At 33.5% G+C, this 24,104-nt stretch overlaps 1 long non-coding RNA gene across 1 annotated transcript; it reads right to left on the bottom strand.

Moving 5' to 3' along the window:
- Window positions 1-1,273: 1,273 nt before the first annotated feature.
- On the bottom strand, window positions 1,274-22,354 carry LOC136010923 (uncharacterized). The gene is made up of 3 exons (XR_010611070.1): window positions 22,343-22,354; window positions 18,246-18,351; window positions 1,274-1,323 (listed from the first exon to the last, which is right to left on the bottom strand). It is a non-coding gene; the product is annotated as an uncharacterized LOC136010923 (long non-coding RNA).
- Window positions 22,355-24,104: the final 1,750 nt, after the last annotated feature.

Here is a 24,104-nt window from a genome sequence, read left to right as displayed (position 1 = left end):
AAGTGCTGAAACTTACCTTTCATTGGATGTGGGATTTTCGGGTTTGAGTCTGAATGAAAGATTTGGTAGAAGACAAAGGGTAAAGGGTACTCTCTCCCCTGAGATTGCACTTCCTTTGTGGCTATATATCTCACAGACATAACATACTTTGAAAGTAAATCTTGTAATTGTGGCATTCAGCTCTCTTGCACTGAAGATTGCCAGATGAATTTATTTCAGTTGTACATGCCTTTAAAGGAACTTACCTCCAGAAATATTATAAAAATACATTCTCTAAGTTGTGAGTTTCTATTTAACAAGAATTACAGTTTAGATACTCGGAAAAACTCCTTCTGTGTTTATGAGACTTTGGGCCACCTTTGGGAAGCTCACTGTGGGAGAACACGTGCAGACCACAGAGGGGTCTGTGCAGCTGAATCTCAGTGCTCTGGCCAACCACGGATCTCATCAAACTTCACTTGGGTCCAGTCCTCAGAAGTGCATCACTACTTTTAAAATAAGCCCATTTGTTCTTCTGCTAATGAAGCTCACCAGGTCAAATATTGTCTGGAAGTTTTTAATTACTAAATCTTCTAATAAATTTTATGTGCTTCTGGCCTTAAATTTTGAATGTGTTTAATGACATATTTGCCTATAATACTGAAAGACTGATTTCTATATGACAAATTCTCCCAAAGCATTAATGTTCATTAGTAAAAACCTTCCTTCTCCATACCCTCTCTGGGATTATCTGTAGGAAAAAAGCTTTTGACTGTTCAGGCTAACTTTTGTCAATAAAACCAGATGCTTGTTATTTCCTGCTCACTTTGTGTCTTTCCTTGCAAGAGCCAGACAAATGTTGAACTGTAAGAAATTTTATGCATGTGTGAGTGTGGCCTGGAGAGCTGAAAATTAAATCATGAATAAGGTAGCTTACTCCCTGCTTCAGCAACGATACCTCTTGACCTAATCTGCTGCCCTTTTCTTCCCCCCTGAACAAATGTTTTCCCAGTACCTGTGAATCTGTGCTGAGCTATGGTTAAAATGCTGTCTTCACCCCTATGAGAACAAGCAAATCCTGTGATTCTGAATCAGTAATTCTAGTAGGACCACGAGTAGGAGGAAAGTGTAGCAGAAAACAGCAAAAGACACCATTATAGTAGTGTATGAAAGTGATTGTACAGTATGGATGTCTGTGAGAGCACATATGTAAAATTGGGAATCTCCCTTGGACCTGTGCTGCTTTGAAGCCTACCTGCCAATCAGACCAGGGCTGGAGCTTGTGGAGGCAGTCAGTCCTCAAAATATTATTCTGTTCTGTTAGGGTTGGAGATGAACCTTCATCTGTAAAAAAAATCAAAATATTTAAGTTAGAGCATTCAAGTTAAAGTGACGTTATGGTCACACTTCCCAACCCAGATAAGCATATGTTTCAGCTGCCAAGTTAAGGCCAGGTTGAGTTGAAGCTGAAAATGAAGGAGAATGTAAAGAATGCAGTGTTTCTCGCTAAAAATAAAGGTGCACTGTAGTTAAGCATCCCACGCAGAGCCTGCATAAAATACTCAAATTATAGTTGTCATATTAGCATAACGATATAGCTAGAGGTGGACTTAAAAGAAGATTACAGATTCAAGTTAAAGAAGTCATACTAAGATATATTAAGACAAGTTCATTTTAGATATAACAATTACTTTCTACGATGTGGCCATTTGCAAATATCTATGTTTAAAACAATTTGAAAATGGAGAGGAACATGAGATAAGAATATGTACTTTGTGAGCATTTACTGTGAAGCCAGACCTAAATTTCACATGAATCCCTATATATTATAATTAGACTTACTATCCTTGATCTCAACAATCTTCAAGTTCAGTCACAGTTCATTTATAGTCACATTTGTTGTCTTAAACTCATCTTATTACCAAGGTCTTAGGATTTCTGAGAGATCATGATACAAGATTTCTCAAAGCTTTTAAAATGTGAGTTCAGTGACGAAAAATAAAGATTAATTTCGCGATCAGTGTATAAGTAATGTAAAACTCTAGATTCAATTTGTAAAACTTTATGAAAATATGCAACTTCGCTTTTGATTTCACACAATATATTTTAAATCTGATTAAAAAAATAATTAAGGTCTGAATATGCTCAATTCCTGGTATCTGTAGAGCTGAATTTCTATTAGTATCTTTTGGTCAAATTGAAATATTAAGTGCAGCTGTTTTCCCCTGTAGAAATTCCTGAATTTGCATTTTTAAATCAATTTTTCTATGATTAAAATTTTAATTAAAACCTGCACACTTCTAGTAATTAAAAAAAAAAAAAAGACACCAAATAAACAACAAAAACGAACAAAACAAAACCAAACAAAAAAATAACCAAACGTTGACCAACAGGAAGGAAGCTGAACACTGATTATTTTTCCAGTAATAATATTAATTATACATATAATTATAATATATAATATATATTATTATATAATATATATAATATATATAATTAATTATATATATAATATATATTATATATATTATATATATTATAATAATTATATTAATCTAGGTATAAAATCAAACCTTTAAATGAAGTAACCAATGAAGTAACACTGTCCAGATTTATATCATGGAAACTCACACCTTTCCATGTAGCACCCTTCATAAGTTGCTCCTAATTAACTGCTGAGACCTCTACATAGATTACTAGCTATAGACAAGGTGTAAACAACTCAGGTTTGTGGCATATTGTTTTCAAAGGACATACAATTATTTCCTGTGTGAGCTGATATTTGAGAACCTGTCTGGAGAAGTAATAAAAAATTATTTCACAATAACCAAATATGGTAGATAGATAAGATTCTACATGCTTTTCTATTTAATGTCATAGTGAATTAGAATTTGGCTCCTTGTATCCCTAGAGTTCAATTAAACCAGATGTTTGAAAAAAAAGAGTAAAATAATTTTATTCGCATAACATTCAAGAACATTTTCCAAATAAATAAACCAGAAGGCAATTTATCTAAGACTCTGTGCACTGCATACTGAACTTTTTCTATTTGTTTAACATCATTGCCTTGAAAATAGTTTGTATGTGGGGTGCAGTTTCACTATATCAAATACAAGAAAGCCTACAAAATCACATTCTGTTAATGCTAAAAGAGGTGTAGGCTTTCATAGTTGAATATACCTATCAGCTTCACAAAATACAAGGATTTCATCTAATTCTGCATATGGCTTATGGTTTTTATTATGAACATTTGCAATTACCTGAAACTACTGTATACAGCTCTTAAAAGTTTCTTTAAATGTTGGTGCAGTTAAAGAAGCAATTGTTTTCAGAAGACTATAGAGAAAAGATATGCCTTCTCTAAATACATTCAATTACACAAGTACTTTTTTTTTCATTTGTTGCAACACTGGTGGTAACAACCTTGTGCAACTTAGAGCCAAAGAATGGGTTCTATCCATGAATGTTCAGGGAACTAATCTGCAGGACACGAGTAATGCACTCTCTTTTCCCCAGTTAAACAACAAATAGTAGAGAAAAATTGTATCTCACCATGTCAGTGATATGTAATCATCTTCCCTTCATATATGTCATCACTTGTATTCCTTGCTGAATGTAATCATACACCCTTGATCCCACTATATAAAAACAATATATTTCAAAATAAGCATTTGACTTGTGTTTTCCAGCCTACAGCAAATATGCATATTTGCATGATGTGCCAAAAAAATGCCTCTTTTCCCTCCTTTTTTGTCCAATTGAAACTTTTACACAGAACTAAGCAAAAAGGATGAAAGCAAGCTGTTAACCAAAAAGAAACAGGTAGATATACAATCTAGATATTTTCCAGAAAAGTCCAGCATAGAAAGAAGGAACATGGATGGAAAAGGAGGTCTTGCATTTCTTCACTGGATGTCTTTTCACACTGGTGTTAGGCCTTTATGTAATTCCACACTTGCAGTTCACTAGGCTATTGCCTTGGCACGTGTGAAGGGTTAGCACTACTTGCTGTTGTGAATCTTCTTTCAAGATTATACAAGTTTACAGTGGAAATTCATAGTGAAAAGATGGGAAAGGAGATTTTTTTTTTTTTTTTTGCAAAGGACACATATCAAGCAAGCTTTGAAGAACTTCATGTACTACCACTGCATGAATGCAAAATAGAGTATCCAGTGCTTCCAGTATACGCTAATTGTATATATTATTTTATCTTACAGTAAGATTCACTAGCTCTTCTAAAACAATTAAATATGGAGTAATTATAATGGTTTGAGTTAACATATATAATTCTGCAATTGAAATGATCTTAGAGAATCACAGAGTCAGCTACTGATATTCAACTGAGTAACTCAGTAAATTGTAGTAATGTGGTAATTTAGAATAGTTTGTTCCAACTTTCATATTTCCTTACAAGTCAACAACAGCAAAATGCAGGAAATGGAACCACTGAAAATAAAGTAGCTTTTTTCTTAGTTACTCCTTCTTCTATGTTTATCTTCCCATTGTCTTTGTTTTTTCACTGCCATCAATCACTAATTTCTTCTCTCCTTCTCTTCTAGACCAGATTTTAACTATGAATGTTATCTATGTTTTATTTACTGAAGTTAATTAAAATTTTAAACTGCAATGAGAAACAATTTTTTATTCACATATTCAAGAAGCCAGAGCTGTGAGAAGCAGGTGTTTCACTTCAGAAATTGTGTATCAGTAATCTTCTTCTTTTCAGTGATTTATTTTTCTTTAAAACTGTATTAACTTTTTTTTTTTTTTTTTTTGCTTATTCTTTGTATCTGCACTAGCTATTATGGTATGCTACAATAGATCTAGACACTAATATATGGTACTATAAGTTAAAACACCATTTTAAATAGCTGTAGATCTTAAAAGAAAGCCAAGTTCACTTATTTTTAAAGAACTGTAGCAATTTCAGAGTAAACCAGTACAAGTTTCTGATATTATTCCATATTCCTCCATAGTTGCTGGAAAAAAAAGAAAAGACCCTGGAAATGATACAAAACCAATAAATGAAATACTACTAATTCCCTAGTGACAACACTGATTGACCAGACAAAGCTAAGTAGAATTTTTTGTTACACCTTTTAAAAAAATCCGTCAGATAAATGACAAAAATTAATTATCACCATACTTGTCAAAAGAATTCTTTGTTCATATTATCATTTTTGTGCGACAGATAGTTTTATCTATTACACCGACAAATACAGAAAATATCAAAAGAATCTGAGCTAAAAGGGGGAAATGCATTCCAAAGCCGTTTTAATAATTATAATCAATTGTGTATCTAAGAAAACGGAAGAGTTTGTAATAAAATGGTAAATATTTTCTATCTTCATGCTAGCCTAATCATTTTAAAACAATAGTGCTCAAAAAAGAAAAAAGTTAGTTAAACTTCAGCTATGTTCAAAATAGTGTTCTCTTAACTGGAAGAAGTTAAGTAAGTCTTGACTCAGACATAGTCTAACTTCAAACAAGTTTGATGAAGTTAGAAGCAACTGTTTGGTAAATCTTAGGAAGGATGGAAATAATACTCACGAGTCCTTACTTAAGGAAGCTTTTGGAAAAACAAAATCACCACAGCCCAATGTCTAATTACAACTCTACTCTTTTCCATTGGCAGATTTAAGACTATAGATGTTGAGAATTCCATTAAATCAAATTTAGATATGTCACTTTGTATTTTACCAAGAATCACATCTTTGTTAAATAATAATCCTCCTTTCTTTTCTTTTTCTGCATATGCTTTATCCAGACCCTGCAAGAAATGTGCAACTTTTTCTCCTCCTTTCATGGCTCGATCCAGAGACCTCTACGTTTAAGAGCTGGATATAGACAATTCCTGTACTCAGACATGCCACAGCTATAATTTTTCCTTGGCTACTGCCATATTTTATAAAATATACTTTATATTTTGTCTCCTAATAATCATACTAGGCATTCTTACAAAGCTGAAGCAGGATTTTGCACAGTCCACATTTGAAAGCAACATGTGGACAGAAGGTCTAAGGCAGAAGGGAGTTATTTTCTCCCTACTTATGAGTCAAGGGTTCTGACAGCAATCAGTGTGGCAAGCGCCATTGAAATATACTCATGTATGAGAGCCTGTAGGCTTTGGGTATGTCCTCAGGCACCGTCTGTCTTTCTATCCACCTTCATGGCAGCAACTGTTAACATGACAAATCAAATAACAGCCAGATTCTCTGAGAGGTGCTGAATTATTGCTACTCTGCTGGCCTCTCTGGATTTATTCCTATTAGACATGGTCAGTAAGTGACTGAAGTTTTACTCTAAACTGGAATTTATTATTTCAGTCATATCAAATATATTATTATTTTCTCCTGCAAGTTCTCTCACATAAGTTGATATATTGGTGAAGCTTGTGACACACTGATATATTTTAAATTCTCCAATAATATACAAACTAAACTAAATATTTCTGAGTTCCCAGTGAAAAAATAGAAAGGTAATTAATTTAGCAAGTGCATTCAGTATGAGGTAGTTGTTGCGTTTCTGTAGCAGAGCATGTAGCGAAACATTCATTAGGACTGCAAATATTGGTGGCAAAGGGTACAAACAGTGACTCAAAAGAGTTCTAAAATTATACTGAGACTAGAAATGGGGCTAGATTCTGGATTACCATCCCAAGTTGAAGTAAAAAAAAAAAAAAACAAACCAAACAACCCAAACCAAAAAGTTTCTACAAACAGAAATGTCTAAAACATCACCTGTATTGAAAAAAAGACAGTACTATATAAAGTTTAACTTCAAATCTACAAGGAATTGAAAATTAAGAGACAACAGATTTCAAGACTACTGCACTAAATTTCTCTTTAGCATATGTATGTTTTACGAAAAAAGACAGGCTGGAGGGGTTTTTCCCTTTGGAGGAAAATACAATGTCTCACAATAGAAACTGCACACAGGAACTTTGTTTTAATGGGCTAGATTTTAATTCTTTTTACTCTAGTAAAAGATATAGAGATAATATTTTTATGACTTTATAACTACAAAGTTTTACAAATTTTATTAATATAAGAATGAAACAAGCCTGCAAAACTGGCAAATTATCAGTTACATTTCAACAGAGAGAACTTCTGTTCTATGGAGAGATTATATTTTTATATGCATTTCCTATATGGAGAGATTGTATTTTTAGGAAACAGAACACTTATGTAATGGTATTTTTATCAGATATTTGAATTCACATACATACTGATGTGATACACATATTTAGGCATACATCCCCCCAGTGTACATGTAATTAATATGAGCTTATTGGTAAGGAAGGGCTATGGCTTAGTAAGTAAGTAGGTTTAGAAGCATGTACCAAATACCCAGTCTGTACCCACAGCATAAATGTATTGTAAATACAAACTAAACTAAATAAAACTTGTTTTGATATAACAGCAATTGTCATATTGCAAGTTTTTTATTCTTGTGATTCCTAGGAGATGGGTCATCCTCTTCTGCCCTCATGGCAGCCCTTTCCCTGACTCCTTGTTAAATGCTTCAAGCAGCACAGAGATGGAAAACAACTTTACTATCATTTGTCACTGCAGAAGACATTCCTTTCTCGTTCATCATCCAGTTCTGAAAGAGCAGGTTGTCTTTGCCTCTTCTGTTGTTTAGATGAGACAATTATTATTTTGGTTACCTTTGTGAAATTTTGTTCTATTAACATTTTCTGAAGTCTTAAATTTTACTGCTGTTTGTAAACCTCCCTTGTCCCTTTGCTCTAGCGACTCATTGTACATTCATTAAACGGACATTTTGGGGATTAACAATAGAAGGAAAGCGTACCGATGCAGCAAACAAACAGCACTGAACTTCCTAGACCATATGCACACAGAGCAAGGAGAAGCTTCACATTTTAGAATGACAGAAACATCAGTGTTTGGCTAGATGGTTCACTACATGAGAAGCAAGTTTTCCACATTTACTCAAGATATTGATATTTGGCTGCATGAGCACCTTTCATATGAACTTCAGTGAGCAGCTGTCCAGGGTGACTGCCTGGAATTCTGAAAGGAAACATTATCGATTTAGCAACCGAACCTCTTTTCAGTAGTAGCCAAAGAAAAGGTTCAGAGAAAAACACAAGGCTCCTGTAGCATGCATCTGTAATTAGTAAAACATAACCCCTTTCAGCTGTGAGAAACATACCCCAAACAGAAACTCTCTGGGAGCCTTCAATAGTTATCTGGTTATTGACGCACTTCCATAGTGTGATTCTTGCTGGTCAGGATTACTGTCCTTCAGGGGTCACAAAAGGGAACCGTAAGAATCCAAAGAAAAATAAATTCTCACTGGTCCTCAACAATCCTGTCTTTTAAGAAATTAAAAATCCAGTCTATAGTGTACTGAATTTTCATCACACATATTCTCTAGAGATAAGATATATCTTGTGAAGAATATATATTCCCCACTATCCTCCCTAACATCTATTTGTTGGTTTTATTCATTAATTTTTACTTCTAGAGTGGAAATACTAGCACAGAGTACGCATTTTGGCTTAGGATAAACAGTAACTGAGCATAGAAAAGTTAGTGCTGGGTTTTGTCCTATTTCATTGGCTGAGATTGAAACCCTATTCACATTTACGTGATTTTGATATAACATTGATACCTCACTGTTTCATTCTTTCTGCATTGTAATACTGTTTTAAAAATCTGTGAGACTGAAGTGGAGGCATGTCTATAACATTCATGCTATAGGTATTTTTTAAAGGTATTATGTTTTAGCCTAATATCCATGGACATTTTAGTAAAGGAATGAAATTCTGCTGCTGCAATGAGCTTTTGTAGTGGTTATATGTACAAGAGATTTGCAGAAACCTAGACTATCCTGTTACAGAAGCAATTAAAAAAAGTGCTTTTCCAAATTAAATACTATCTAATTCTTTAGTCTAGTTGCACATTTTAATTCTGAATTTAATGAACTGTAAATGTGACATCAGAATTTTTGTCTAATACCAAGAATTTGGATATAATAAAAAAAATAAAATTAAAATAAGCAGATATGTTTAACAATTATAGTGCAATTAAAATATGCAATCAAGCTTGCATAAATTACATACTCAATCTCAAGATATATTTACACAATGTTCTTTTTACTGAAGTAGAAACTATAGTAGTTTGTAACACTACTAGAAAACAAGCTGAGCTCCATAGATTAATTTTCCATAATGACTCTGCTGCAACATCTTGACTGATGTTTCCATGAGCAAAGCAGATTCCAGTTTGGTCTTCTAATTGCATATACCATGACAGTTTCTTTTTTCACATCTTACAACATCCTCTTAGCTTTGCCTTTTTCACAATCAACATCTCCTGCATAACCTATTCAGAAATGATTGACAGTTCAATTTGGCCTGAATTTACACTGCATACAAGGGGAGATTCTGGACCATAAATATTGGGGATAGGAAGAGAAAAAAAAGCCCAGACATTTGCCTTGGACCAATTTAAGCAGGTTTTGCATTGGCAAAAGAAAAAAAAGGAAAAATATTCTAAATAGAAGACTATATGGGTTCTATACATATTGTAAGCAAGGAGAATTTGGCATTGTTTAGTTAAGATTTGGATTTGGGACAGAATGACATTTTCACACATTTTTATAAAAATTGCTGAAGCTACCCTGGAGATGTGAGTGAGGAATAAAACAGTAACATTTCAATGAACAAAACATAGATCTTCATACACTCTACAGGGACTGTATATAAGCTCTAGCAGTGCAAATCACTGTTTCACTTTCTTCCATTTGAGTCCTTTGAAAACAGACCTCTTAACAGTTCATAATTCCTCAAAGGATGATCCTCATTAACTTCAAAAAAGTAGTCAAGATCATAAATGTAGGACAGAAAAGCTGATTAAGATGTAGAGTCAACTACCTCAACCAACCTGCAGAAGAAACAATTGCATTGTACTGCAAGAGGCTTTTTCTTAAAAACTCCTTTCTGTTTAGAGCAAATGCTTTAGAGTATGAAAAAGGTTGGTCAAATATCTCAAGATGCCAACTTATATGGAACTCAAATCACCTATCAACATGGGAAATTCACTCACAGTTGCTTAGGTTCTCGTAATAGTTACAATATTCAACCAAATATAGGGGAGTTCAAGAAAATCCTATCTTCTATTACCATCCAAAACTTGTTTATTCTCTCTTTCTTAATTAAAAATATCTCTGCAACCAAAGGTGCATTCATACCTCGATTTGTACAATGACCTTGAGACCAGTATGATTTTTTGTGCTACGTGCCCCTGAGGGCACACGTTTACTTTTTAGACTTTCAAGGGATCGAACTTTGATAAATTGCAATACTTTAAATATCCCAATATCTGTGAAAGGAAAAACATAGAAAGTTTAGAATTTACACAGATTTGGAGAAAATACTTAGAAGAATATTCATGAGAATTCTGAGTGGTAGGAGACATGTCAATTACTGTATTTCTAAAAATTACAAAGAGGGAAAGATAATTTTGAGAAACCAGTAAAATTTCTTTCATATTTCAAAAGTGTTGGTATCAAACATTAAGCTAAATGGAGTAAAAAGTGATTTTCATTATGTCATTGGATTGTCTACAAGTTGGATTAAATGTATTCTGAAAAAACTGACTGTATTTCTAATATAATTATTTAAATGTATATGTCATAAGATGCACTTGTCCTTTGTTCCTTATTCCTTCAAATAAAGCAAGGGACTATTTAATTTTTCAGAACTGACGGGTGCCTAGAAAGAGCAAAGATTCATTCTGATTCATTCACAAGCAAACTTATATTAGCTTGATTAACAGATATACATAATAACTCCTTAAGAGTTACAGTCATATAGGAAAGAAAAGAAACAGTATTTATAGTACAGCTGGAACAGACACTTCCTTAGAAGAAAAGGATCTCAGTAGAAAGCACAGTCTAATACAGAAATGAAAGGGAATCTTGGACTCTGTAGCTTTAATGTAGCTGTAGACACAGTATACAAAGGTAATTTTTTAAAAAAGACTAACCATGTTCTTGTGCCATATTTTTTCTAGATTACCTTTATTTAGTCTGTGAAATGCAAGTAATTATATTTCCATTGTTTTATAGCATGTAAACCACAATGAATTATGCTCTGAGTGTTTTTAATTTTGTGTGGGTTACTTTGTACTGCTGTAATTGACAGGACTTTTAAGTGAATATCTTATATAATATCAATATTATGTGAATAACCCAGGGTACTGAATCTTCTTTATATAATGGACATGATGTTTTGTAAGAAAATGTTCTCTTTAACACAAAGGGTCACGGTACTCCATACTTTGAGTCATAGGAAGGTCCCTTTGTCTGCATATTTTACATTTAAGAAAAAAATTCAACTTCTGTCTGAACACATAAAAGTCCGTGGAGTGGCTAATTGCCTTATAAATGTTCTGTCCAGCTCTAATCAAAGCCATGTATTATTGAGACTCTCTGCCTGTTCTGAACTGAAGCAGTAGTGGTTCTGAACAGACTATTTGACTAATATTTTAAGTGATATGATAGTGTTATTAATACAAGTATTTTTTATTTTCTTGAGGAAACTCAGTTGGGCTATGTTAGCAAATTACTCTGGGGGGGTGCTTTAAATTTAAGGGTATTAAAGCCTGTCAGCCGAATCACCTTAAACAAAGCAGGTGAGGGTACAATGTAGCTTGTGGTAGAGAAACAGAAAGAAGAAAGGAAGTCAGCTCCTCAAGTACTTGAAGAAAGAAAGTGAAACAACAATTTGAGAACTATGGTAATACTTTAAATGTGGTTTACTATTACAAGGTTAAAAGAAAGAAATCTGACCATAAATACAAGATAATAAAATAGTTAATTAAAATCACAAATTAAAGAGAAAATTAAAATAGGGGGTGAGGGCAGAGGTGTGTAATTTTGATTTTAATAATTAACCTTAGATTTCAAGAACATCAAGAAATTTGTAGCACTTTCGGAAAGACCATCTTCCAAATTGAAATGTACAGTAAAATCAGTCTTTTCACTATGCTATTTTCACTTAGTGTCAGTAAATACAGACACAATAACTGATAGCACTGGCTTAAACAATTTATAAAGACTGGTTGGAAAATGAAATGACTGAAAAATGCAAAGAAATCTATTTTATTCCTAAAGTATTACATCTATTTCTGAATTTGTTAACTTTTTTATGGAAATAATAGAAATTATTAAAAAGCAAAGACTAATTCTTAGCTTAAACAAGTATTTTTCCTGCTTTAAATCACAGGTTTTTATTTTTCTTTTGACAAAGAAAAATATGATAGTAATAAGAAGACAATAAGATTTTGAGTTCACTTGAAATTACAGTAACCTTGGTGAAATATTTTTTTTCTTATTAAGAATTTGAAGAGTTGGCTTTCCATTGTGGATTATTGCAGAACACATATGTTTATTTTTAATCTTCTTTCGATGAAAAAACAGAATTAATGAATATTTGTGTCAGAAGTCTCAATTAAACAAAATAGTAAGCTGGGTTGTTTTCAGTATGTCTTTGAATAAATATTGTAGATTAAGATGTAAATACTAGGAGGAGCACTGACTACAAAGTGTTACCTATTGAAAGACACAGAATATCATGCTCCGATTTTTATACTGACCCTTTCTTCTCTCCAGGACTGAGGTACATTATTGCATCATGAACTTTGTTTTAATATGAAATGAGTTCATAAATACTTTAAAATCTGACCCTTAGAATTCAAAACCATGTGCTTTGAAAGTATAACCCTCCAGCTACATTTAAGAAATGGTTTTCACTTCATTCACATTCAACTTTCATTTATATAAAATATTAGAATAACATTCATTTCACGTCTGCCATATACTTCTATAAAAAGCCAGATTTGGTCTTGGACCTAGCTTTTGGAGATGGTTGCCTTTCTCTACTATTTATCTGGCTGTATAACAACGCAAAGATCAGACTGTAGTAACCAGATCAATAAATTTCACAGAACTAGTAGTAATCTACCTTATTTCTCAAAAAAATAAAACAACATCTGAACGACTCACCATGCATACGTTCAAAATAATCGCTCACAGATTCACATAAATATTATCAGAAGGACTCGGAAAGAAAAGTGAAGAAATGTCACATAAACTCCTTAGAAAAGAAGAACCAGTGTAAAAGGCATTAATCCATGAATCTGCATTCCTAAATGTAAGTCAGGAATAGAAATATCTCCTAATATATTATATATAATGGGGGAACCTGACTAAGATCAGTTTCTTTTTGGGTTTTGGGTTTGTTTTTTTTTTTTTTTGTAATATTAACTCTAATTTTTTTTTTTGTTTGTTTTTTGTTTTATTGTTTTGGTTCAGTTTAGAGTAAAAATATAAGCTGTGCAAAGATTTCCATTTATTTTTCCTGCAACACCTCGGAATAACCCTTTTTGATCAAAGATAAATTACCACAGTGAACATAATTCTATTTTTTTTTTCCAGCTTAAAGGTTAATAAGACTAACAACTTGGCAGTTATAAAAAAAATTGCAAAGGAAAACCCCTAATTTCTACAGATTACAGTTAGATGGAGAAAAAATTGAATCCTTGGGTTGATTCCCAAAGCTGAGATGGGTGGTCACACAACTCATGGGCTACAAAAGGCCCCTGTGGAGTTGCAGCCACCCAGTAGGGGCCATATTGTTCTCAGCATCTATCGAGAACAGCAGGAATTTCCTTCCATGGCTGCAAGTTAAAACAGTGAGCTGAACCTAAATCAGGAAACACAACTGCGCAGGTCAGAAAAATGAAGCTTTAAAATGCCAATCTTTTATATTTAGGGATTAACAGAAGCAAAATAAAACCACCTAAGTATCAAGAAGTTCCATGTCCTCATGGCCCCAATTCTGTCCCTAGACAGAGCTGAATATCCCCACTAATTTGACTGTCATCATTGGCATAGCTGAGAGCAAAGTGCACTCCTTTGCTTTTTTTTTTTTTTTTTTTTGACTCCTAGGGAAAAATTTCTTTGATACATAACTAATTAAAGTGCACAGGGCACTTTTTGCGTAAGTCTTGGAATGGTGGGAGATAACTGGAGACCTGTTCTCTTTGCATGTAGAATAATAGAACTTGCTGGCATTTACTTAAAGCAATAATGAACTCTTTGATCTCTTTAATCACATAATCCAGAGAAAATTATTCTTGACCACTCAAAGAACAAGTTCCAAATGATTAATAGTCAACTGCAAAAGACTTGTTTTAACCTGATTTGCCCTAGAGACACTGTGCTTTTAGCTTGGAAAGCTTTTTCAGCCTAAAAAATTCAACTAATTTTCATTCTAATTTGTTCTATTTCTTCTTCATGAGTTGGTTGCTTGATTTTTATGATGATAAAAGTGACTTCAACAGAGCTTTAACTGAAAACTTAAACAATTGGGATCAATACTTTCAAATGGATTTTAAGCAAATTATGCTTTTCTAATTGTTATATTTTTTTATCCAGTCTCCTAAAGCAATACACATGGACTTAAAGGAAAAGATTTGAAACTATAATTACAGACTGAGGCTTTAAAGTGGAGAGCAGCCACTCAGCAGGAGTATTTAGATGGAAACCATATTTGAGGAAGAACAGTCCGACAGTTTTCTGCCTAACATATGGAAATGTTAAAAATATAATGCAATGGCAGAGACTGATGCAGAGTGAAACAGGAAAAGAGACCTTCTGGTTGAAGAGTAGCAAGGGCAAGTCTTTCTTTTGGCTGTGGCTTTAAGTACTGTCTGCTTCTGCAGTATGTAGGGGACTTATCTTACCAACCCCTGTATATACGGAAATGTAAATTCCATCTCACAGTAACTAGGCTTCAGGCTATTCCTTAATTCCTTACCAGAAAGTAAAGAAACACATTAAAAAAAATAAAAAATAATGCAAAGAAAATTGCATAGAATTGGAATGGATGTTGAAATGGGTACCTCCATGTGAGTAAAACCAGTCAACAATTTCCAGTGCTCATTACTTTATGTAACTATAAAAACTCACATGTTTTTCTTCTCTTGCCCCCACCCCTATCCCCTCTTAATGTTTTGGTAAGAAGCAGGAAAGAAGAAAAGTCAATTAAAAGTGTTGAATGTTCCTGAACTCATGAAATACAGACTTCTGTTTTCCAACATCAAAGCTACGGGTAATTTAATGAATTCAGTACAAATGCTGAAAGAGCCTCTAAGGTTCTTTTCAATGCAGAACATGTACTGAAAGACATGAAAAAAAAATGGTGAAATCCTTATAATAAAAGGATCTGGTTTAGTGCGGTTCAAAAGCATGCCAGACTCCTTGGTACACTCCTGTTAAAGTGTTGATGTAACTAATAAAATTTGTAGAGATTAAGTCACTCTCATGGCCTGAGTTCAGTGGTCCAAATTACTTGGCTTGGTGAGGGCAGACTCCAAGCTGGATAACTGAACACAGTGCAGCTGTGGAGTAGGTCTGAAATAGGCCTGAAATACTGAAACAGTAAAAGGTTTTATTTTCATCAGCCAAAGGTGGGACTTGAATCTGGGTCTTCCACATTCCAGAACTGTACCCTAACATTAACACAAGTCCATTTTCTCTTGCTAATCAACCATGACCAGACAAAATGGTCTACACTGCACAGATGGGCAGTTAATTTCTTTTTCCGTTGTATTAGCAATACTCTCCGTGATGTGGTAGCAGCTGAGATGAGAATGGTAGATGTCTCCAGTCTATGCTCCATTTAGCTCCTGCATTTCAAAGACATTGTCCTGTGTCAGGAGTGAAAAGCTCTGTAAAGAACTGAAGTGTCTTCACTGTTATATTTCAATAATTTTTAGATTTCTGTCTCTCGTATTCTAATTTTCGCTCCCTTCTGTCATTATAACAGGACCTGTTGACTTCTAGAGCTCATAGTATGCTTTATTGGTCACAATTCTTTTCTTAAAAAAAAGGAGAAATAAAGAAAAAGAGAAGAAATAGCAGCAGAAATGAGAGTCAGGCTGCTAAGATGGCAGAGCATACATTTTCACATTAGAACTGTGGCTGGCACAGATGTGACACCATGAAGATCAGAGACTAATCTATGTCTTGCTAGAAGCATATGTAATGGCACAAATTTCTCTGAGAATTAGCACACTACATACACAGTCCCAAGACACCTGTTTGCCTAATAAGTGTCCAGCAGAATAAAATGTGTGAAAGATTCATTAGTTTTGAAGGTGCCATTTAGGAGGCTAAATTCCTTCTTATTTTAAAAAGAAAAGTTACTTGCTACAAAAGGAATGTTCTGTTATTTCTTCTTATCCTAACTAGCTTTGTCTGAGTTTCTGCACAAGTTCTTTGGAAGCCATAGTTACCTGGCTTGCAAAAAGATATAGTATGTTAATAAACATTCCTTATCTTAATTGCATGTGGTCTTTGCTCCTAAAGTCTGTGCAGATATCAAACTGTATTTACCATAAAAGAATATTGATAATATTTTTCTATAGGATGCTGTAAGCACTTACTTACTGAAATTTAAATATAGAACTGCACATGCAACCAATAATTGGATGGCTTCTTATATCTAGAGAATATGTAAGGAAAAGGTGTATACATTGTACCGATGGGATTAAGAAAGTAACGTCCTAGAAGTAAAATGACTGTACATAATACATAGGTTAGCACTGTTGTTTGAGTCAGTTGCTCTGTGGATAGCTTCCTGCAGTTTAAACACTAATAATATATTGCCTTAGTTTAAATAGAGGAAACTATTATCACAGCTGGGAAAACTTGAAGTGCATTTTCAAATGGAAGCTTAGAAACCTCAGGTTTTCTATTTAATAAAAATTATTAAAATTTTAAAAACAGTCTGAAATTACACAGTGAAAATACATTTGGGGAGGATAGGGACAAAGTCTCAAGGCAAAATGAAAGTTTGTCTTGAGTAACATAAAAGGGTTTCCAGCTCTGAATCAACAATTTCAAAAACAAACCATCTGAGCTTTTATGTTACTCTAATCTTTATAAATCTAATTTCATCTTATAAAGAATTTCCCAGTGTTTGGCATATTTTAATGAGGTAAGGTAAAGAATGAAATTCTCATTAAGAAAAAGGAGTAAGCATAGACCCCCTAGAGCCATAAAGTTTTCACATGTCCCACAAAGATATTTCTGCCTTTAAAATACTTCTGCCATAAAGAAAGATTCGCCTAATTAGGCAGCTGAAGAACAAATGGATTTTTAAAGTACAATCTACCCTAGTTCTTATTAACAGCTTTTGTCAAGAAGTGCAGCATCAGGACAAGGAGCTCTCATAAAACATGTCCTGGTTACAAGTATGAATTTTTCTCACTGATATCAAATATTGAAGGGTTTGGAATTCATTTTAGCATTGAAATGGAATTTGAACTTCCCTGAAAAATCTGAGCTTAGTACTTTTTGCTTAAAATTTATGAAAAGACATTTTATTTTTCTATTTGTAATATTTTTTTGTCATTTAGAAGGACATTTTTGAAGTATCTGTTTCAAGATTCACCTTACTTCACTCCATTTCCCCTAGGTTTTAGGAAAATAAAGCTTAAGTCTTGCAACTACCTTTACAAATTTGTTCTAGAATGTATTGACAAATGCTCAGAGAAGTGGAATCTTGTTATCCTTTTTTTGAAAAATATAATGGAGTTGTTTGAAGTTAAAATGAATATAACAAACAACATTGTTCAGGCTGTTAGTCATAAGAAAATGCATGGCTACGCCTGTGTTAGGAACTGGCTAGGTTTTTATCTTGAAGTGGTTGATCTCAAGGAAGCATTCTGCCTTAGTTCAATAAACTCATTAGTTATAAACCAAAATATTTCCTGTAAGATTTAGTTCTACTTTAACTAAAGAAAGTAGACTTTCTCACTTCTGTAGGTGAAAGAAAAAAAAACCCCACACTTTATATGTAAAGCCCTAGCTTTTTGAACTTCTGTTAGGTGGTTTTTTACATATCTGAGGCAGAATGGTTTCCATGAATGACATATAATGGACATCTAGCACATGGATGACCTCTCAAATTCTAACCAGCTACCATCCTTGCTATCAAAGCTTGATATTTTATCATGATAACTTCCAACATCTTTTATGACAGCCTCAAAGACATCATTAGATTTATCAACACAATTTTCCACATTTTGTCTAGTATCTGTGCCAAATATTTCTAAATATCTCATTAACAATTAAAGCTTTATGTTATCTGCACTGAACTTTTCGTTTTAAGGCATTCTCCAGTTCAACAGTGCTACAAACTTAGTAAGCTAATAGAATCTTACCTTCACCTTTGTCACAATCCTTATCTTCTCAACTTCTTTAAGTTTCAGAGTGTGATCTAGTGGCTCATGTATAAACCACCAGAAAAGTGCATTCATTAAAAAGCAACTAGAAAATAAAAAGATAATTATGTTTATGTACTAGTCTTTATTGTATACTGCATGCTGAGATCAAAATAACCTGTATACTGAATATCATTCTGTTATATTTTGAATGATGTTTTGGAAGCACAGTGTTACTATACGAGTATCATAAATTATATATCACTGTCTAGGATCATCCCCAGATATTCCCAGGAGACCCTTATTCTTGTGAAAAAGAGTAGCGTGCAATGTTGACCACTGAAACTGAAAGTAATCAGGCAAGAAATTTCCTGAACAAATGTAAGAAAGTGTGGTTTCACATTATTCTTTTGAGCAGAAGATAAAATTTGTCTGACACTGTCTTTAAACAGTATTCTTTTCAAAATGACATCACGCACTATGACACCATCTTCACTACAAAAAAGACTGTCTAATTTTACTTCAGCTATTTAATGCTTTCATTGCCTTATCCTTAGGTAAAAGCAAAGTGAAAACAGGTATCTAATTATTTTTTGGCACAGAAAACTCATGATAGAGTGAAATCACAAGAGAATTCATGCCTTTTACTGACTTAATGCATGTTCTATAGAATATCTCAACAGTGAAGGGTGATTATTGCATTTCTGAGTATGAAAGTTTCATAACTCATAGGCATCACAAGTGCATTCAGATTTTGAGAGTTATTAAGGTCAGTCACAAGAAAAAAAAGAAATCCCTCTTTACTAGCAAAACATTAATTTATGAGAAATATTTTTTATTGATTACCACTCCAAGAACAGCAGGCAGCTAATAAAGCACTTACTTAGATGCTTTTTGTCCATCCTTCCATCTGCCCATGTTGAAACTAAATCCATTGCTTGAGGGCTTTTATACATTAGCTGGCAAAGCTCAGAAGTCATTTAAGAGAATATTATTTTATTTAAAAGTCTAAATTATTTTACTTCTCATATGTTAAAACCAATTTGCCTTTTTTTCTCTCTGAATTAAACACAAGTGCTTTCTCACAGGTCCTAGCCATTAGAATTCTTTAGCTGCAATAAGCATTTTGCTTTGTAATGTATTAAAATATTCATCCCTAACAAAATGATTACAGAATAGAGCTGACTCTAATAAAATTATCTAAAATACAGTGGGATTGAACTCTTTTTTAGGTCATGGTTCATCAGGGTTTATAAGTCCATGGTTACCTTTTAAGTGAAGAATACAATGCGCTTCATGTGTTTTGTGCAAATGAATAAGTAGTGGATTGAAATGAAAAGTCAGAAAGTTATTACATGAAAATTAAAAGAAATTCATTGGTGTAAAATAAGACATCACTGATGAAAACATGCATTTAGATGAGTAAAATTTCAGAAGAGTCCGTGCTTAAAATAAAGGGAGGATGGAATACTGCCAGATTTTCTCACATTAAAAGGATGTTGTGGTGGGAACTGGGGTGTTTACACGCAATACAAGGTTTTGGAACTTTTATTTCAGTCTACCTTGAAACAATGCTACTCTCTTGCTTTAGAAATTACAAACACGCGTCTTAAGCCAAGATTTTCATGGCATGTTTGTATACAAAATTAATTCTACCACAAGGTAAGATATTGAAGCTTTACAAGGTGACAGCAGATGAGCAAAGTTCTTGTATTTCAAAATTGGATTCCCTAGAAATTAATTGAATTTCTAGATTGAGGATTTAAAACTCCAAGTAATGCATTTTATTAGTACAATCGCTGTGCACAATGGATTTAATGTACTACTCCTGTTAACAATAATGTACCTCTAATCTACAGTGCACTTGTAACTGTTGTGCAAACAGCTTTGACTCAGTTAAGAGTCAGGGATGTGGAATGCTTGATTTCCTTCCAATATAGTCAAACCAGCTGCCTATTAATGCCTCTAAAAGGAAAGAGCTTCCAGATTACGAGGCACACATAAATCAGAGATGGATTCTCAGCAGGGGGTTCAACTTGGTGTGACAAAAACATGGGTTGACCATGAACTATCTTGAAATCACTATAGTAGTATTATTCTGGGCATTGGTAAACTGAAAATCATAACATGTTTCTGCCACACTGGGCAATGAAATGCTTCCTTAGAAGATACTTAAATGCAAGTTACACCTCCTTAATTTTATTTATAAATTGAAATTCTGGTCCAGATTTATAGGAAATTGGCAGTATAACTAAGTCTGCATTTCAGGGAAGAGAGTAACTTATAGCAGATATAGATAGATAGATAGATAGATAGATAGATAGATAGATAGATAGATAGATAGATAGATAGATAGATAGATGATAGACAGATAGATAGATGGATAGATAGATAGAAGATAAATGCAACTATTTAGTCATTCTGAAAAGGCAAACCTTGACACACTAGGAATGGGATTTTCAAAAAGCATTCAACACTATTACCCCTGAAAGTCAGACAAAACTCCTACTCAGCTGATCAGACCATTTCTGCCTACACTAACTACTGTTCATAATTATTAAAGAAAATGTAACACTCTCTCTTGGCCGTAACAGAAAAATAGAATCATCTTTCTTCTCCTGTCGGTTTTTCTGTCTAGTCAGTGATGACACACAGAACTACTGCCTGTACCATGAAGGTCTGTTAAAGCAGGAAGCTTATTCCATTCACCTGGAAGCATACAGTGCCGAATACACTATAGCACATGAAACACAAAATTCAAAGTATATGCTTTTCTCAAAGGCAAATAGACTTGGGTCTTTCCACCTCATCTTTCTTTAACTCTTATTTTTTTCTGGAGCGAGAGTGTCCATACAAATTTTATTAATGTTCATTACCTTTGACATCTCACTAAAATTAACATGAGTTAACTAAGTACTTCCAATCAGACAAGCTCTTAGAGACAGAAGCATCAAGTGTCACAGGTAGCAGCTATAGACAAGATCTACACTTCCTGCAAATCCCTAGATAGAAAAAAGATCTAGCATAAATTATATTATGTGCCTTACCAAGGACATAAAAAATTTACATTGGGACCTGCCAGTAAAACTTTGTCAAACAGTACAAGACAGTGCATGGAAGGCTTAAGTCATGTAAAGAAAAAATATTCATTAATTAAGCTGTCAAGCTCAGTACACTAAATTCTTTTATCCTCTGATTCTGTGCATTCTATTTAGCAGTATTTCAGTATTTAACTGAACTCTGTATTTAATAAAAGCAAAAATATTTGTGTACAAATAATTCATAAATTCATTTGTGTACAAATAATTCATACAAATAATAAGATCCTAAACAAAAACACTACTGGAACATATCTGTAAGTGTATGTGCATATGCCTTAAAACATTTAATGTAACATTAGATTTTCAGCTGATTGGGCGCATGTTGTAATTTTTAATGAATGATGAATGGAAATTTTCTGTTTACATAGATTTTCCTGAATTTTGATGCTACACCAGAAGGAATTAAACCTAAGAGCATATTTAATATGGCAAAATTTCCCATAGGCAGTGTTAATGATACAAATATTTAATCTGCATTTTTGTGAAATAAGATGATCAAGAGTCTTCCATAGTCACACTCTAGAAGCATAGAAACTCAGGATATGCAACAAAGTCTTTCTATAAAATGTAGGCACATTCCAGAGATGCATTTAAGCCTTAGATAGCTTTAGAAGAATTTAAATAATAATAAATTACTGTAATAACAAATAAACTGAAAACATAAAATATTTTTTAAAATATTAATAGTGATCATAAACACAGAAAGATTTCATGGAAATATTAATGGATTATATTTAGAGCGTCCTTTCATTCTGCACCTGAGTTAATGCTGGTCATTTAAAGAAAAGAGTTTCAAAAATTTCTATTCTAAATTCCTCTACACACTCATCATAGAAGGCTTCCAATTCTACTTCAGTATAATAACTTTCAGTGTTAATACAAATTATTTATATGCTCTGATCCAAGGAACAGAAAATGCATGAGAGAGCTCTGAACATCAATCTCAAGGGTTTTGCTTATAACTATTATAAGGACTTACTTAAAAACCTGGATTACCTTCCAAGTTTGTCTCCTGGTAACCAGGATGGACATTACAATGAAAAGTAATGTTCAGTGTTCAGGGCTTTTCAAGAGAGAACGTATGACCTGCTTTGATTGTGCTCAAGTTGAGAATCCTGAAGCCAGAAAAAAAAGAAAAAAAAAAATAGAATCATAGAATGGTTAGGTTTCCAGCCTAGTTCCACCCACCCTGCAATGGGCAGGGACACCTCCCACTAGATCAGGCTGCTCTGGGCCCTGTCCAATCTTTAACAGTGCCAGGGATGGAGCATTCCCAACTTTCTTGGGCAGTCTGTTCCAGTGTCTCATCACTCTCACAGTAAAGAACAACTTCCTTACATCTAACCTGAACTTCCCCTGTTTAAGTTTACAGTCCCTGATGAAAAGTCCACCTTCAGCACCCTTGTAGGCCTCCTTCAGATACCGGAAGGTTGCTATGAGATCTCCAAGCAGCCTTTCCTTCTGCAGGCTGAACAGCCTCAATATTAGCTTTTTCTTAGGTGAAGATGCAAGAGAAGACCTTCACCGGGTTTGGCAGACATAAAACACAGTGCAGCCTTGCTTTGTATGATAATCAGTAGATATTTGCACTGTAGAAAACTTAGGAAAGAGTTAGATTTAATGATTTCATTTGTCTTATGTCTATATTTCAAACATATCATCTGTGGAGAAGCTTGCAGAATTCAAGTTATATATTAAAGTAGGATACATTAACACCTACTGATTGATTACAACAGATGCATGAAACAGAGCCAAAGGAATGTGCATATTTTATACATTTATATAGAAGACGCCAGTTAGGGATGGTTATGCTTCATTCAGTGCCTCTCCATAATGAAGGATTTATTGTTTAAGATTAGCACTCCATTCTGTTTGAAAGGATAAACGTGTTCCTAAATGCCAGATTCTGTCATTAGCATGTTTTTTTCAACTTCAGTGATTTTTCCATTTGTAAATAAAACTCCACTATTTGTACCTCAATTTATCATCAAACAGTAGTTCATTAAGATATAAATACGTTTAACAGTATAAAGATGTTTGATTGCTGATCACTGTCAGTTATTTTAAATTCTTTTAAAAAGCTCTCTGATATGTAAAAAACTTGAGAATGCAATAGTGGCTGCTTTAAAACTTCTAACTATTATTCCTTTTACTACCTTTGGCATTGATAAGGCTGCTAAGGGAGTACACCTGAGACTTTAATCTAACCTGCCTTCATGATAACACACAATATTTGCTAGATCTTGATGGAATTTATATTCACTTCAGTAAATTCCCTCTGATTTATAAGCCTAGATTTATCTCATGTCTCTACTATATCACACATTATTCATCATTTAGAAGGTTAAGAGATATTTATTCCAAAGAACAGGTTTTTAAAAACGCATAGAGTTCTAGATAGAAAGGCACTGGCAAGGAAGAAAAAGTTTTTAGCTTCTCCAACTTCAGGTACATTTTAAAATAAACTATAGCAGCTGTAGACGAAATGTAATTCCTTAAAGTCAATAGAGTTCTATATGGGGTGGGAAGAACCCGCTATCACACTGTAGTATTTTCTAAAGTAATGACTTATAGGAAAGATTTCCAATAAAACTTAAATGATTAAAGACGTAGCAATTGGCTTTTTTGTTTAAAATCAACATGAAGTAGACAACTACCATGTTCTGACACTTCCTTAAAAAGTGAAAAAAAACCCAAACCAAAACGAAACAAAAAAAAAAAACCACCCACCAAAACAAACAAGAAAGAAAAAATCACC

The sequence above is a fragment of the Lathamus discolor genome, chromosome 3 (genome assembly GCF_037157495.1).
Source record: "Lathamus discolor isolate bLatDis1 chromosome 3, bLatDis1.hap1, whole genome shotgun sequence".
Lineage (NCBI taxonomy): Eukaryota > Metazoa > Chordata > Aves > Psittaciformes > Psittacidae > Lathamus > Lathamus discolor.
Note: the sequence above shows the minus strand (reverse complement) of the source record. Positions and strands in the feature narration are given on the sequence as shown.